This window comes from Simochromis diagramma, unplaced genomic scaffold (assembly GCF_900408965.1).
Source record: "Simochromis diagramma unplaced genomic scaffold, fSimDia1.1 OVJJ01000107.1, whole genome shotgun sequence".
Lineage (NCBI taxonomy): Eukaryota > Metazoa > Chordata > Actinopteri > Cichliformes > Cichlidae > Simochromis > Simochromis diagramma.
Window position 1 is genome coordinate 1,913,321 of NW_024387209.1, and position 16,972 is coordinate 1,930,292.

Genomic DNA, 16,972 nt, shown 5'->3' on the forward strand with positions numbered 1-16,972 from the left:
TCTTTGACTGCTAGCATGATTACATTTACTGTTTATCAATATATTCAGCTTTTCCCTCCTCCATCAGCCAGCAGGTTAACAGCTCATATTTACACCCAATGAATACAAATCCCTAATTTCTGCATTATCGCACGTCCTATAATAGGCTACGGTGTAATTAAACTGAATTACATGTAGTCCAGATGTTGATGTCTCAGCAGCAGCAGCAGCAGCAGCAGCAGCTCAGAGGAGTTTGTTAAAGCTCCAGATCTGTCCGATTAATCACTCATTACCCGATGCACTAAAGAGTCGTCAACGTAATTAGCGAATGATTAGCGAATGATCTGGAATTGCTGGAAATCTGACTTATTAGCGTAACATTAATTGCTTTGTTTCATAAAAGCCAGCTGGCTAATTGTTCTCTGCTCCCCCGAACGCTAATTGATCCAGAATGAAGGTGTGTATGTGTGTGTGTGTGTGTGTGTGTGTGTGTGTGTGTGTGTGTGTGTGTGTGTTACTGTGTTTAAAGGACTATACCGTAAAAACACAAGTCATATGTATACAGAAAACACAAATTAAAGCATATATGCAGCAAGAAACACATACACCAAACTAATTCTTAATATATCCTGTACTACTAAAATATAAATGAAGGATTTTTAGATTGTTTAAATTTCAGAATATGCATTTAATAAATAACAGTAATATAGGTGCATTTTTTGAAGTCCATAAATTCTCAACAAGTTGTGAGAAATGTCTTTAACGCCTGAATTTACTCAAATTCTATGCAGTCAGTTCAGTATTTCATTGATTATGATTTTATAGGAGAAACAACTAATTAAATCTGGTAGATATTCTATTATTCCTATTCATATTACTGTTACTAAAGGTTAAGCTGTTATGGAGGCCTGGTCCTGCCTCCTGTCGTCAGCTCTGGCCTTGACCCCGCCTTCCTTCTCCTGCCTGCTTGATAATGCGACCGATGCCTCCCTGACCTTGCCACCTGAGACCATTACATGTCTCCGCCCCCCTGTCACTCAGGTGACACCCATGAGCACATCAAACACACTGACAGCATTCCTGTGTCATTTTTAACACACAAAATCGAGGTGCTGTGGCTTTGACCTTTGACCTTTCTGAGGATCATCTGGGGGACAAAACATTCATGTGATATTTACTCATCTTACACAAAAAATAAATCTCATTTTGTTTTGTTTCCTTAATGAACCTCACCAGCCCGATAACAGCTGGTCACTGTAATCATGGAAACAAAGAATTAACTTGATTATTTTCACTTGCAGCATATGAGACTGTTTAGTGTGATTGAATCTTACAAAAAGAAACATAATAGTTAGAAAAAACAAAGCTTCATCTATGCAACACACAATGAGACTAAGGAAATGTGGAGCCGTCAGTTTTCTTCATACACAATACTGAGCAGTTGTTAAAATGTGTTCTGAGAATAAAGGTCAATCAAGAATCCCAAAACTCAATTAAAGATGATTCCTGAGCTTTAACCACATGACTCCAAACAGCCGGCACAATAAAAACTAAATCTTATAAAACTCAAACTACAACAAAGATGACAGAAAAAACCTTTCTTTTTCTACTCATCATACAGCCACATGACTCCATCATGTTTCCTGTGCTTGAAGATTAAAGAGACTCGGACTCAGATTTGAAGTCTCACACCTGGAGACAGGAATCGGGGTCTCACCGTGCGTGTCCCAATCCATCCCGCTTTGATTGGAGATGGCAGACGAGGCAGCGATCCAGAGGAGGCCCGAGTCTCTGCGCTGAATGATGATTATGTTTCAAGAGTTTCACGTGGTGAGCTAGAATTCATGTCCAGCCTTTAATAGCGCTCGTTTTCTGCCTTGTTCACTCCATTAGCGGCGAGCAGGGGACCCGAGTGCCGGGCCCGCCGCTAATTACGCCGTGAGGGATGATCGGCGAGGGCTCATTACCGGCAGTGCGGGCCGAAACATACTGTCTCTCTCCGGGCTAATGATGTTGGATCCACGGCGAAGGGAAGCTAGCGCTCACCGCTTCATCAAACATCCAGGGGTTAACGCGGCTGTTGACTTCTCTCTGTCTACCTCTGCAGCGTCTCTTCTCTGAATCCAAACCACCAACGCCACCTCATTAACAGGATATGTACACATTCAGACCATCAGTCACACGACTACAGAAGCTAAGGACACCACACAACCCAGCAACAGGTTAATCCAAGAAACTAAACCTCTAAAACCTCTGCTGCTTCTTTCAATTTGTTGAAAATGTGATTTTCTCAAGACAAAATGCAGTGCAGGCATGATGCACAATTTACAAAATATCTACAGTAGTACAACCTAATACAAAAAAGGCAAATTCATAGAGATACCCTTAAGAACTAACTGGTCCAAAGAACTCGCTCTCCTGCAATGTAAAGCAAGACAACATTATTAAATTTAAATTTTTGCATTTAACTTAATATAGTTTCATTATAGTTGTCTTATTTTAATAATTTTTACTAATATAATCGTTCTAAGTTTGAGAACACTCGGACAAACAAGGGCAAAGACTCAAGACTTGACTCTGAACCTTCAAATCCTTAATTTGGTCACGTTGTGATTGTTGTTTCCAGTATAAAGTATTAGCTAATAACATGTCATCAAGACTGCAGTGATATGTCATTTATATGTCCCAGACAGTGCACAGCTAAATACCAGTGTTCCTGTAACTGTGTGCAGGACAGTGTAAGGAATGAAGAAATGCTTCACAAATAGACACATTATGCTTATTTTATTAACACTTGACCAAATGTTAAAATAACTGTGCAGTGCTTGGGATACAGAAAGACCTCATACACCATACAGTGTTGTTCAGAGTTAAGCTTGTCAAATAGTGGCAGTCATCATTGATATCACCTTTTCCTTGGATACACAAATAAATGCTGTTAACCAGCCATTAGTGCTACACACCAGTGGACAGTAAAGGAAAGTTACATCAGCAAGGGAAAAGTTTGGAAGTTAGGAAGGACAAAACCTTCGCCAAATCACAATACGTGGATCATAATAATTGGAACTGGAACTGGGAAAGGCCTGAATGGAGGCAGATGAGCCACTGTGGGAACTGCAGAGGGAGTTGGCAAAAATAAGACAACACAAATAACTGTTGTTGTCAAACCTAACTTTTTTCTATTTTGGGTGCATGTGAAGGTGAAGATTTAACAGACTCAAAGAAGAAAACACAACATGAACAATCTTTCCAGTCTGTCCTATCAGGGTCAACATGCAAGGATGACCACACTTCAGCTTCCTCACACTGGCTCTCTGCACTGATTTAGCAATATCTAAATTGGCACATACTTATTTCTCTCATATCTTAACCTTGCACACTCAGACCACAGGTCTAGTGAGGAGAAGCTTCTAGTTGTCCCAGTGTCCAGACAGAAATATCAGGAGGTCCTTTGCAGGAGCTACTCCTAAATTAAAGAAAAAAACTCTTCTTTGTGCAACAATAGATGTTTTTGGTGTTAATACCATGCAGAGTTCTGATATTATGTTCCTTTCCTTTTTAAATATGTTACTCTTTCAGTGGTACAGTGCTTCGGTCAGCATCTGTTTTCACACACTTAATTTCACTACTATCATTTGTATCTATAATCAAGAATAAAAGAACATGTGAGAGAAATATAGTCGCAAATTTCATCTTCATCACCTCTTCCTGTTCTTATTTCTGTACAGAATCTGACAGTGATGGTGCTAATGTTTTTCTTAAACGATGGACTAATCCTTTAATCTGTGCTTAGATAAAATTGTCTGTCTCCATGAGCTTCCGTGTCATTCGCTGCCTTCTGTCTTTCCCAACTCTCATTACAGGCTCTTACCTGACACAACGAAGCAGAACTAAACACTGCCTGATGCTCAGCCAGCGATCTGTCACAGCTCTTTCAGCTCGCCGCTCAGAGAAGAAAACCACAGAGACTCGAGCATGCAGCCAGTTCAACCGGAAATGTTTTACACCTAAACAATCCAACCGCTCGGAGCAGAAAATGGAGCTCTGATTTGAATTTAGCATTTGATGAAATCCAGGGAGACTTTCTAATGAGCCCAGGCTGATTTCATTCACACAGTGACCATTTCAAGCCTGACCTGCTGATGTGTACAGAAACATTTCACAAATAAAACATCAGGATTTTAATGTTTCCAGAAGACTTTTCTTATACTCAGGGGTTATAGATTTACCCGATGTATGCTTTTATTTTCAAACCTGCTTCAAATCTAACTGCTTTTCCAAGGGAAGCTCAATTTCTCAAAAAAAAAATTTCAGAAAATCCTTTTTTAATCCCAAAGTCCATTTTTTTTAAACAATCTTTATGGTTGGTAGCCTGATATTTCACCAATCCACCACAGAGACACCCTCCAGTGAAAACTCAAAAGCTTTGCAAATAATAGAATGATTCTCTAGGAGGAGTGTGTAAAAGTGCATTACCTGAAAAATACAAAAATCGCACCAGAACTACAAGGTCAGTTCAAAATGGCAGACTTCCTGTTTGGTTTTGGATACAATTCTTTTTTACATTTGGGGATCTTACACGAGCCGCCCATTTTTGTACATGCATGAAAAGTAGTGCAAGGGCTTCTGCAGTGAAAGCTGTTCTCCTGCACCACCATTTTCACCACATCTAATGTGAGTGCCTTATTTCATGTACTTATGACCATGACCGACACCTAAACATCAGCCTTCTGTTTCACAGCGATTCAGCACCAGAACGCGGCTTTCAGTAAAAACTCGCAATTTTCACAATATAAATATAAAGAATCATGAAGAACTTTCACAACAACTGTGCACAAATGTGATAAACCTGCTACAGGAAGTAAATCAAAGTATTATCGTTGAATACTGGTGTGAAGATGTGTGAAGTCCTGAACTCTTGTCACATGTAAAGTCTGGAGCTGAACACATATGACAGAGTGCATTTGCTGTGTTTCACGAGTTCATGCAATGTCACATTTATTTCCATCCAGAATTTCATTAATATTTTTTTTCCCAAGCTCTCGTACTGATGATGGGAGAAACAGAAAACTTTATATAGTCTTCTCCAACATCCCAAAGATTGTCAGTGGGGTTAAGGGCAGGGCTCTGTGGTGGCCAAATCACTTGTGAAAATTATGTCTCATGCCTGATGAATCCTTGCATTGTCATCTTGAAATTAGCCTAATCATTAGAGAAGAAAATAAATCCACTGATGGAAAAACCTGAGCATTCAGTATCTTCAGGTCCCTGCTGACCTCATTTTTATGGGCATGTAATGTTGCTGAAACTAGACTGAACCAGCCGAAGTAACCCCAGATCATAACACTGCCTCCACAGGCTTGTAGAGCAGGCACAAGGCATGCACCATTTCATCCACATCTTTTCTTACGGTGATGCATCGCTTTGGAAGAGTGTCAACTCAGACCACATGACCTTTATCCATACAGTCCAGTCTGTACGCTCTCTGGCAAACTGAGGCATTTTTTCTAATTAGCCTCATTGATAGGTGGTTTTCTGTAGCCGTCACAGATAGTGTGTATGGAAACGTTCTTACTTCCACTATTAAACGTAGCCGTGACTTCTAATATTGATATTTATGATTTTATTTCACTAAACTTTTAAGTGTTCACAATCATTCAAGGTTTGGTTTTTTTTCCACAAACACATTTTTTCTTCCAAGATGATGGTTGACAACTATCCTTTCACATTTTAATAATGCACTGAACAGTTCTCAGTCCAGTTTTAGTAGTTTCAGGACTTTGCTTGTTTTCTTTGCTTGGTAAAGGTCGACAATTCGATCTTTTTGAAACAGATTAACAGCTTTTCCATGACCGTGGTCATACAAGTTTAAGAAATCAGAAGCTCACTCATTCACTGCAAATATCACCACCATAATGATTTAATGGAAGGACTTACCTGTTTGCTTATTTTCATCTTGGCTGTGCGCTGTATGTCAATTACAACAATATAAAATTTAAAACATTGAAATTCCCCACAGACATGCCTTTCAGTGAAAAGTTAAGAGGTAATAAGACCAACTAAATACGATGATCGTCTGATGAACTTCCAGAGGGAGTTCGTCAAACATAATGTTGTTTAAATTGTATAAGGGACACTGTTAACCCCCTTTGAACCACCCATGAGAAGGGGACGCTGTGTGAGCTAATTTCTTTATTTTCATATGTTTTATCCATTTGTTTTTATCCTCGAGCCATCGTAGTTTCTTCCTCAGTTTCTGCAATGATGATACTCATGTGTATGAATGCAGGACATAAGAAATACTGGAAATAACTAAAACTACTTAAACTCAGTCTTTCTCACGTAGAAGCAGAAATCCCTGAGCACAGGCTGACAGGCCCTCTGATTCATATCAGTGACCTCTCAGCATGTCTGAGTTCATCCTGATGAGACAAACGAGGACAATCCAACAAGGAGAAAACACACCACACGCAGGCGATAAAGACGTTAAACCTGCGGGGCTGTGGAGAGGCTAAAATGAGACGTTTCTTGTGAGAAAACCAAAGGAGAGGCGTTTCAGAGACAAGGCATTCATTCATGATGAGAAGGCGCACGGCGCTCTCACCCTCGTCTTTCCCTCACAGCAGAGCAGACGGGCAGATTTGCAGCATTCCTTCATGTCACTAATGGAAGCCGACACGGTGAACCCAGAGGAAACCAGAGGCAGCTCTAACCCAATTTTAGTCGCCGTCTCCTCGCATCCTATTTGGGTGATTGTACCAGCAGTAATTAAGGCTGTAATAATTAAATAAGTCTCTTTTAGCCCGAGTGTGGGAGAGGAGGTGAACATCTCGACAGATCTAATTAGCTCGTCTGAAGCCTCTGTTGTTTTTTTCCTTCCTTGACCGTCTGGATGGTTTGCGGTTGCCTCCGATTCTCTGGGAGTGTATACTTACCTGTGTGTTTGTCTGGGCAGAGGTGAAAGGTCAGGCTGGGTGCCTTCACATGCTTAAAGAGGGGGGACGGCTGCTTTCTGTGGGTAATAACAGTCTTTAGAGGGTGCAAGCACACCTGCTCCGTGCTGCTGCAGTGAGGGTTAGAAAGTTGCTTAAGTTTGACTAAAAACTAAAGCCCACCAGCAGCTGTCACAGACCTCCACATGCATTTTTCTGGAGATCACCGCTCTCCTTTGAAGACGTGCTGACACGCTTATAACCCAGAAAACTAGAACAACGTGAGCTACAATATGTTCAAACATGAACATGCAAAAATCATCTGGTTACTTGAATCTGAAGTTGCTCGTGCCCACCAAAAAAATGAGACACACACTTAGCTGTCCTGTCCACAGTTATGATGCACTATTATATGTCACATATGCTGTGCAACACCTAATAGAGCAGTGTACATAATACATATATACAGACTAAAACCTTAATTTAAACAGGTAGTCTCAATGAGGGTGAGAGCTTATTTTCAAGAGAGACAAAACCATATCTAAGAGAAACTCCCCCCGAAGAGCATAGCTACACTAAAACTTTGATGTTTTGTGATATTTTTGTTACAACATGATGATGGGAGCCTGTTATGGCATCATTGTGATGTCATACGGCATTGGATTGAAAAAATAAAAAGTGTGTTGTGTGCAGCTCTCTCCGTGTCCTTTCATATGATATGTTACTCAGTATGATTTCTTGAAGTTTCTTTGTCATGGTTAACTTTGACCTTTGGCGCTAACAATGAAGGTTAAGGTGCTTAGCAAGCCTAGGTACACATGTCCCCCAAGGTCTAGCACCTTGCCCAGTTTTCATCAGCTCCAGCTGTTATTGGTATCTACATCACACAAAATTTGAAACTGATATCTAAAAAACAGTGGACGCTAGCAGCACTTGGGTGTTACTTACCCTCTAAATTCTTTTTTGTTTTTCATGTTATTCATAAAACAGCAAAGTGAGATGAGTTTTAAAGTTGGTCTCTATACTCTGGCATCAGCCCAGCCAGTGTAACACATAGCCAGCTAACCCTAGCTTCATTTATCTGCCAGTTTAACCGCTTCTGCTCCTTGACTTGTTTTTATGAGTAGGAGATAAACACTGATGTGCTTTCAGTCATTGTTTATGGCAGGGATGTCTAAACATTTAGTGAAGAGTTCAGCTACAAGTTAGACGTTTTTACATATTTTACATATTTCAAAAACTTTCTAATTATCCTCAGATTTGTCTTTGTGCTATGCAGATATTTCTTAGGTTTTGCTAAGGTTTTTTTTTTTTACAGCAGGGGGCGCTGCAGCAGAGAGTGGTTTACACTTTGAACGACTGTCACTCATTTCAGGCTTTGGTTTCTCTCAAACTCCCTCAAGAAGTCATTTTGTTCATATTTTCTGCATGTCAAACAGCTCATTGTGGGTAATTAGTTTAAAACGAAGCCAGTTTGTTGCTGCCTCAGGACGAGCACTGAGGTCGAAACAAGACACCCGCTGATCTGGAAATGACTTTCTGCTCCGATTTTGTTCTTAATTTATGCTAAAAGACATTTGGCTGTTTTTATTAAATTGTTTTTTCCTGTTTAAAAGCTAAAATTCAGAATCCAAACAGCTCTTATTTACAGAGATATGTCATCACAAAGACACAAAGCTCCAAACCTTTCTAGATTTTTTTGTCACAATCACAGAGTAAAACAGAAAAATAGAGTCTAAGATCTACTTCAGCACTCCCAGACTCCCAGACCTGTATTTAACCGTCTGCGACCCCCCTGCTCGACTCCTCCGGGCTTCCATATTTAATCTGTCTGCATTTTCGGGTCCAGCTCACTCAAAGCCCCGAAGAGACAGCGAGATGTTTCCCAAACTCCCACAGCTATTACCGAACTGGAACCACCCTCAGACAGAGGCAGGGAAGTCTGTCTATTTCTCCAAGCTCTCTGTCATCCTACAGGGGGCACTGTGGGTTAATTAGACTTCAATTGGAGCACGTTAAGTTTATTTGGTGGATTTTCTTCCATTTGTGTCAAAGTGTTTCATCATACAATTAATAAAAGTGGCTCGCTGTGTTTTCAAGTTAGAGTTCAATTCAATTTTATTCATACAGTGCAAATTACAACAACAGTTGCCTCGAGGTGCTGTATGTTGTAAAGTAAAGACCCAACAATAACAGAAAGAAAACCGAGGAAACCCCAATAATCACATGACCCCCTATGAGCAAGCGCTTTGGCAACAGTGGGAAGGAAAAACTCCCTTTTAACAAGAAGAAACAGGACTCTTCCAGACAGTGATTATGAGCTTTTAGTCATGAACATAATTATCAAAAAGATTATCAAAGACTCCTGTTGGAAATATCCCCATAAAGCCAGATATTACCACGTCGTCCCCGTATGGAAAGATACTTTTCATGTGATCATGACGTCAGCTCTGCCACCTCTGAGATGCCTCTGATGATGATATACCAAAAACCAACAACACAACAAACTCACTCTAATCAAAGATATTTGGCCTCTCATTTGTACCACTTTTTTCAAAGACTCTTTACAAAATTAAGAAATACTTTCACCACAAGAGGGCAGCATTTTAGCTGGATGTTTAACTGTATAGTTGTCGACTCCTGTAGGAGTTATAAAACTATATTGTCTAAGTGTGATGGTAACATGAATTCTGTACGACAGTTCAGCTGACACTAGCTTGAATAATGTTGGGATTTACTGTAATTTCAATCATGGTTTTTCGTTTACTGAGCTCAATTTCTAAGCTAATGTCAGCTGTTGTTGCTCACAGTTGATACTGGAAGCCAAAGACACCCCAATTTTGGTGTAAAATTCATCCTGAGTACTTCACATATAAATCAATCCACAGGTTTTCAAAGACAACCAAATTTGTTTCAAACTATTCATATACCAGCTATAAAAAAAATCATCTAAAACAAAAAAAGTTACATAATTTTCACATAAGGATAAATTTGGTTTCAACTTATTTTCCTGAATGATTACACAGTAAATAAAAAATAGAGGTTATTCCAAGCTGGAAGCATGCACACATCAAAGATAATACTGAGGAAGACTAAAAACGAGGTCGAGAAAATTCAGAGGGCATCATGCGAAGAGGAGTGAGTTAAGAATAATAGTGTTGAGCCAATCCACCAACAGAAACAATCAGCTGTACATCCGAGAAACACAATGTCTGTGTTTCTTCTGAGCTGCTGTTCAAATCGATCCACATGAGAACTGATGAACCAAAAGACTGACCCTCCAAGAACTCCAAATCCTGTTTGACAGCTCTGAACAGCACATCTCTTCTTCTTCTTCTTCTAAATAAATTAATAAATTCGGAGAATTCACCAACAGATACCTGGTGGAGATGTTAAATTATCATTCAGCAGCATTTTTGGTCATTTCCTGTGATTATTTGTTGATTTCCTGTGCATCACAGAGCTGATTTTCCCTCTGCTCTCTGAGCTCGATACGAATATTAAACAAACGACTTGTTTGGAGGTTTTCTGCAGAGTGACGATCAATACTGACCCTGCTCGCTGCCAGAAGATACTTAAGAAACTCAATCCCCATCAGGCCTCCTCCTCATTGGATGAGCCGCCGTCAGGGCAGGGGCGACCTCGGCGACCAATCAATCGAGCCCCTTTCAGCTCTGATAATCAAAAATCCAATCAGTGTCCTAAATGTTAATTGATCTGGGAGTAGAGCAGCTCAGACTCGAGTTTGAATCTCATAAGAGAGATTCTGGTGCTTTTTAGAATAAAAATTAGGCTTTTTTTTCTGTCCGTTGGTGTCGATCACCCCTAAAGTTTAAGCATTTTACTCTCGTTAGCTGTGATGCAGACCACTGAGAGATTCTGGGAGTTCTCCCTTTGTAAAAGTATTTTTAAAAAAGGCTGAAAACAGAAACAGTTATTAATCTCATGAACCTGATCATCTAATTTTCTGTGAATGTTCTTCAGTGGGATTTCTGAGGGCAGAGAATTAAACTAAGAACCAACAATTAGTTTTTTGTCTGTCCAAAATGACTGAAATTTAAATGTTGAACCCAGTAAGATCCATTAGCTTGAATTACCCCATTAATGTTAACCTAATCTTTGAGTGACAGCTCAGTCATGTGGACAATTTGAAGTTCTGTGCAAATTTACTTTCTTTACATAGTGCCAAATCAAACATCTGCTTCAAGACACTTTATATTGTAAGTTTAAGATCCTACAGAAATACAGAAAAAACCCAACAATCAGACAACCCCCGATGAGTAAGCACTTGTGGGAAGGAAAAACTCCCTTTTAACAGGAAGAAACCTCCGGCAGACCAAGGCTCAGGGACCGGCGACCATCTGCCACAACTGGTTGGGGTTGACAGGAGGAAGACAGTAAAGTGAAATAAAGCTACATCCACACTGGAAGTGATTCATGAGGTGAGCAGGACCAAAGATCAAGTGTTCTCTACTTCCAGGTGAGTGACTGAACCATCCTATAATAGGGTCATAATGAAATATTAAGCCTATGAATAATTGGTCGGGTTTTTCTCTTTGATACCTATTTTTGTAAGGCATCACCTAGACCAGGGGTCCCCAATCCCAGTCCACGAGGGCCGGTGTTCCTGCAGGTTTTAGATGTGTCCTTGATCCATCACAGCTGATTTAAATGGATAAATTACCTTCTCAACATGTCTTGAAGTTCTCCAGAGGCCTGGTAATGAACTAATCATGTGATTCAGGTGTGCTGACCCAGGGTGAGATCTAAAACCTGCAGGGACACCGGCCCTCGTGGACTGGGATTGGGGACCCCTGACCTAGACAAATTAACCTTGGTGACAGGAGAAATCAGCATCCAACTCGATCTCTCGAGTATCTCTTCCACCCTAACCACCGTACCACAGCAGGCTAGAAATTGTCAGATTTGGTCATGACAAAAGCCATCCTTTAGAAAAAAGGCACTACAGACTCTAGATGATCTCAGACATTACTAAACTCCAAATTTCTGGTCCTGAAAGCTGCGTTTTGCAGACTCAGGGCTTCACACGGCCTTCATTTCGTCTTCACTCTGCAATTCTCACTCCTGATGGCGTCTCTTTCCTCCTCCACCGTGTGAGGAAATCCGGCCTGGCATTTAGAGTCTGACGAAAAGGTTGATACGGCCACACTGCTCCACTCTGACTGAATGGTGTCGGGCAGCGCTTTGGGCGGCGTCCCCCTGCACCCTTCATCTGTGCATCTGCTTCCTCCTCTGCTCTGCTCCTCATTGTAATTGCTTTTCCCGCCACATCCCCTCCACTTTACAACATGTGGCGCTAATATCAGCAACCTCTCTCAGATTGTGCCATTTAGCTTCTATTTAAATGCTGGGGGGAGGCAATGGTGGGTGCAAAGGGTGGAGGGGCTGAGGTCGGCTGTTTTTCTCTCTTCTTCTACATCAAACTGGTTTATCTCGGTAAATGCCCGCCGGCCATTCGCAGGTCTATTATCGCTGCTTGTTGCAGCAACTGATGATCCAACCAGGTAAGCAGCTCCTATTAGAGGAAGCTTCATTTACTGCAGTGCCCCCCATTCCCCCCTAAACCCCTGCCTCCTCCACCTTCAACCCCCTCCACCACCACCACCTCCTCCTCAGGCCCATAATGGATGGTCGTGGTGCTCGACTTGCATGCAGGAGAGGTTTAATTAAATCATAGTCCAATCATAATCCATGTTGTTAATTAAACTGGATAATTTATAAGTACAAAAGAGGGTATTTATTAGCTGCTCTGCGGTGGTGGCAGAGCTGTAACGTGCACGCTCCCCGTGCACGGACACTTACACCTATGCTCCCCGGCCCCCCCTCTCCCTTCCTGCCTTCCAACCTTTTACTATTGATGCCCCCGTGTGATTGATAATGAGACAGAGACTGCTGTACTATTTGTCTAATGGCCGTGCAATTAAATTCCCTTGTAAATGACCCATGCCTCATTTCATCCTAATCTATGGAATTTTGATTGAATTTGTCAGCCCTAATTGAAAAATACTGCTATTTAATGTCTGCATTGCAGTTGCAGATCAGGCCGCCTTTAATGAGATCGTGTCCCAGTGACCCTGAGGAGGAGGAGGAGGAAGGGGAGGGAAGGAGGAAGGAGGAGGAGGGGGAGTGCCCTTGACTCAGCCTAGGAGAAGAGAGGAGGGTCCACTGGGAGATCCGCAGGAGGTCAGGGGTCACCGGGATTCATAAGATGGCCCGTGTGTTCGCCGGCAGCATCGACGAGCTTCGTATTAATTGATGAGGAAGCCATTACAGGATTCATTAGAAGGGAGCTTGATGCCGGCGCGCGAGCAAATATTGTGATTTAGAGCTGTGTTTTGGAGGAGATGGATCGCGGGATAATCACTCCGCCAACGACTTCAGACCTCATCAGGAGCCACGACAACACGAGCCAGAGGACGAGTCAGAAAAAAACAAACTTAAAGCAGATGGAAGAGGCGCTGATGGCAGGATTCAGAGGATTAACACACAGAAATATGAATTCCCGTGTGCATGCATTACAGTATTTGCAGGCTTTAACATGTCTGTCATTTAAATGCTTAATAGCCTCCCACGCAGACAGCACAGAAGCATCATTAATGGATTAAACTGAATGAGAAACTTGTCTCATTAAATGTATACATTTTGTATGTATTTATTTATTTATTTTACACTGACTCTGCACCTGTGTGAATGGTCAAACTACCAGATTTCAGGATGATAGGTGAAAGCACTAAATGAAGGCCTGCTTTAGAAGATCCTTCGATTAAATTAACACAACGTCTCATTTCACATATTTGCTTATAAGCTACTAACGTCTGTATAACCAGACTTCAGTTTTTGTAAATGAACAGCTAAACAAACAGCAAGGGCCTTGGGTAGGTTTGGTTAGACTGGTGTTAACCAGTAGGAAGCCCCCAGCTGGTCCAAACTAACTTTAAAGGGTAGATTAATATTGGCTTCATAATGCAGTGCTTTACATACATTTCCTTCACACGTGAAAGATCCCTGGTTTGAGGCCAGTAGGAGATGCAAATCCCTTTGGGGTTGCATCACGAAAAAGCATCCAGAGTAAAAATCTGCCAGATTAAAAATACAGTGCAAACCCCGGTGAATAAGGGATCAGATAGGAATCTTTAACGGGCATATTTAATGTTTCAGCCACTGATGGTGCCATATGTAAACACTGACATCAACATTTACACAAGCACCGGGGGCACGCCAGAACGCCATCTCTGAATGATAGCTGAAAAAAATCTTTGCATCACTGCTGGTACTGAGGAAACAGAAGTCTCATCTTTCCAAGCCGTTGAAGCGTTTCTCTCCTCATAAATCTGAAGTACCACTGAAATGGTGGTAAAAACTACACAATCGCACACTCCTGTCTTCAGCCTGAGAGACGCATGACCCACTGAAACAAATCCAGTGAACGTGAGGTCATTTTTTGCTGCCTGCTACCATTCACAAAGGTGACAACAGCAGGTATCAAGTGGACTTGCGCTGGCAGTGGTTCCTGAAGAGTTGTGCACCTTGTGGACTCATAAGCCACAAGAGAAATGTCAATTTAGTCAGTTATAACCAAGATTTTAAGGAGAATTTAAATGGACCTTGGTAAAGGTAGCTAAAGGCTTAATCTTAACCATCATTACCCACCCAAAGCTATAAATCAGTTGGCAAACCAAGAGATCATAAAACACAAGCCAAAAACAGAAAGGAGGAAAAATGTCAGTGTCAGTCTAAGTTATGGCTAATGGTTTGGGTGATTCATGTTTTTCTTATGTTTGGAAACATCTGGTTTATGGCATTTATTCAGGTGTCTGCATCATTAACATTTTGGATGATTTACTAGTGATACATTCTCTCAGATAAAGGTAAATGACAACAAACTCTCTGTTGTCTGAGCAGGAACTGACCTTTCCTAACTAATGACTGCTCAAACCAGAGGTGCCAGACAGGAGGCAGAGCAAACCTGAGTCCGTCTTCATTTAGTTTAAAGACTCACTGAAATGAAAACTGCTCACTCTGAAATTAATTCATGTTTTTTTATGCTAAATATGTGTAAAATAAAAATAAAAAATGTTTCCAGGGTGCAGTAAGTAAGGATGCTGAACACTTATGAGAGATTTTGGAACCAAGTGTGAGACAAACAAAACATTAACTGTGGGAATACATTTAGAAAAACACATTCATCACTAGGAAAATCAATGCCAAGGAGCAGTGAAGCTATTTGGACCTTTCAAAGACAGTGCTCTTTTTTTTTTTCTTTTAACATTTTACCCATCAACCCAATTATTCTTCAAACTTTTTGTCTTTGATGTTGTTCTGCTTTAAAAAAAAATCTAAATTATGTGTAACAGTGTCAATTTTAATAAACTACCCAATAAAAATTATAACTAGAAGTGTCATAATTCAAAGTCTGACCAGATGGTGGCGGAGCTGTCTAGCTGTTCAAACACTTAAACACAATGATACAGAAATGTGTCTGTTTGTATGGACGTTTGTTTCTACACAAGTAATATAATAATATCATAACTACAATTTTAAGTACTTGTACTTAAAACTTGTAGATACAGCATTTCTTTTATTACTTTGCTGAAACTATACAAATAAATGGAAAATATGTATGAATATAAGTCCTAAAACAGTCCTGTTTGCTCCCACATGGTGAATCATGAAAAGCTGCTCATTTTAAAAATGAATAAATAAAGTTTAATTGAGCTTTTGTGATTTGTGTTTCTACAAAGTATTTAATCTTTTTTTTTAAAGACCACAATAATATAAGGACAAATGTACTTACAGCAGTTATCATTTATACAGGTCTTATTCACATGAGTGCTGCTACTTTACTCATACTGGGTCACTCACAGCACCACCTACGTGAGCCATGTTCCCACAGCTATGGCCTGAATAAACGAAACAAAATTAGTAGTAGTAGTGCAAAGGACTTGGTTTGAGTCCATATGTGAGTGACCTGAGTGATGAGGGTTACTCAGACCATGGCTCAGATTGGTGACATGAGTGGGCGGGTAGTGGGGTGTGGGGGAAATAGTATTTGTTAACAGTCTGAATGGTTCAGGGGAAGAAGCTGTTTGTGATGAGAGGAAAAGAAAGAAAATTAGCTTCTGCCAACACTCAGACCATTTAAAGCAGCACAGCATCAAGATTTATATTCTGTTATTTTTTATTTTACTAAGTGGTGGTGTTCCACAGAGCTCCATATACGACTCTATTTTTGTTTGTTTTTTAAATTGTACAGCCTTCTACGTGGGGGCTTTCTGTGTGAATTAAGATAAATGTCAGTTTATATGCAGATGATACTCTGATTTATTGAAACGTGTGCAAACATGCAGGATTGTAATTTAAATCATCATCATCTGCATATAACTTGATATTCACCTAATCACCAAGTGGGAACATGCACAATTAAAAACAATTTGTATTCTATGGTTTAACTTTTAAATGAGCTGGTGTTTAAAAAATGGTTCATCCTTATCAGGGGGCTTATGTATATCTTTATTTGCAGAACTGAAAATTTAATTAAAAAGATGTGGACCTAATAGTTATTCAGTTTTCCTCAATTTTGAGTGCATCTGAAACTCTTTGGGATTATTAGCACTACACTGTATGATTGATTTTATGAATACAATGCATCACGTTAAGCTTATTTAGTCTTGAATATATGTACTGCAAATGATGAAAGTTTATGACCTCTTAAAAGATAGAATAAAAAATATTTTAGTCCTAAATATTCTTTCAGTGTGCTTTTCTGTATTAAACCTGGGTGATAAAGTGCTGGAGCATTACAATGTGATATGACAACAAGACAAACAGACAAACTTCTGAATCATAGTGTCTGGATTTAGCTGCTGAAACAGCAAGACAAGACTGCCGCCATCGGGTGAAACTACAAATTACAGAATTAATTCTTAGCACGCTTTTACAGAGAACCTTTCTTTATGCCAGCAGTCTGATCTGACCCTCCACAGAAAAAAAGAAAATTCTCTGCCATCTAATGTTTAAAAACAAACATATATGATTTGGTT

At 40.3% G+C, this 16,972-nt stretch overlaps 1 long non-coding RNA gene across 1 annotated transcript; it reads left to right on the top strand.

Annotated features, from left to right (window-relative positions):
• The first annotated feature begins 1,821 nt into the window (after window positions 1-1,821).
• LOC120746254 lies at window positions 1,822-4,555 on the top strand. Its single transcript, XR_005698816.1, has 2 exons — window positions 1,822-2,201; window positions 3,843-4,555. It is a non-coding gene; the product is annotated as an uncharacterized LOC120746254 (long non-coding RNA).
• Window positions 4,556-16,972: the final 12,417 nt, after the last annotated feature.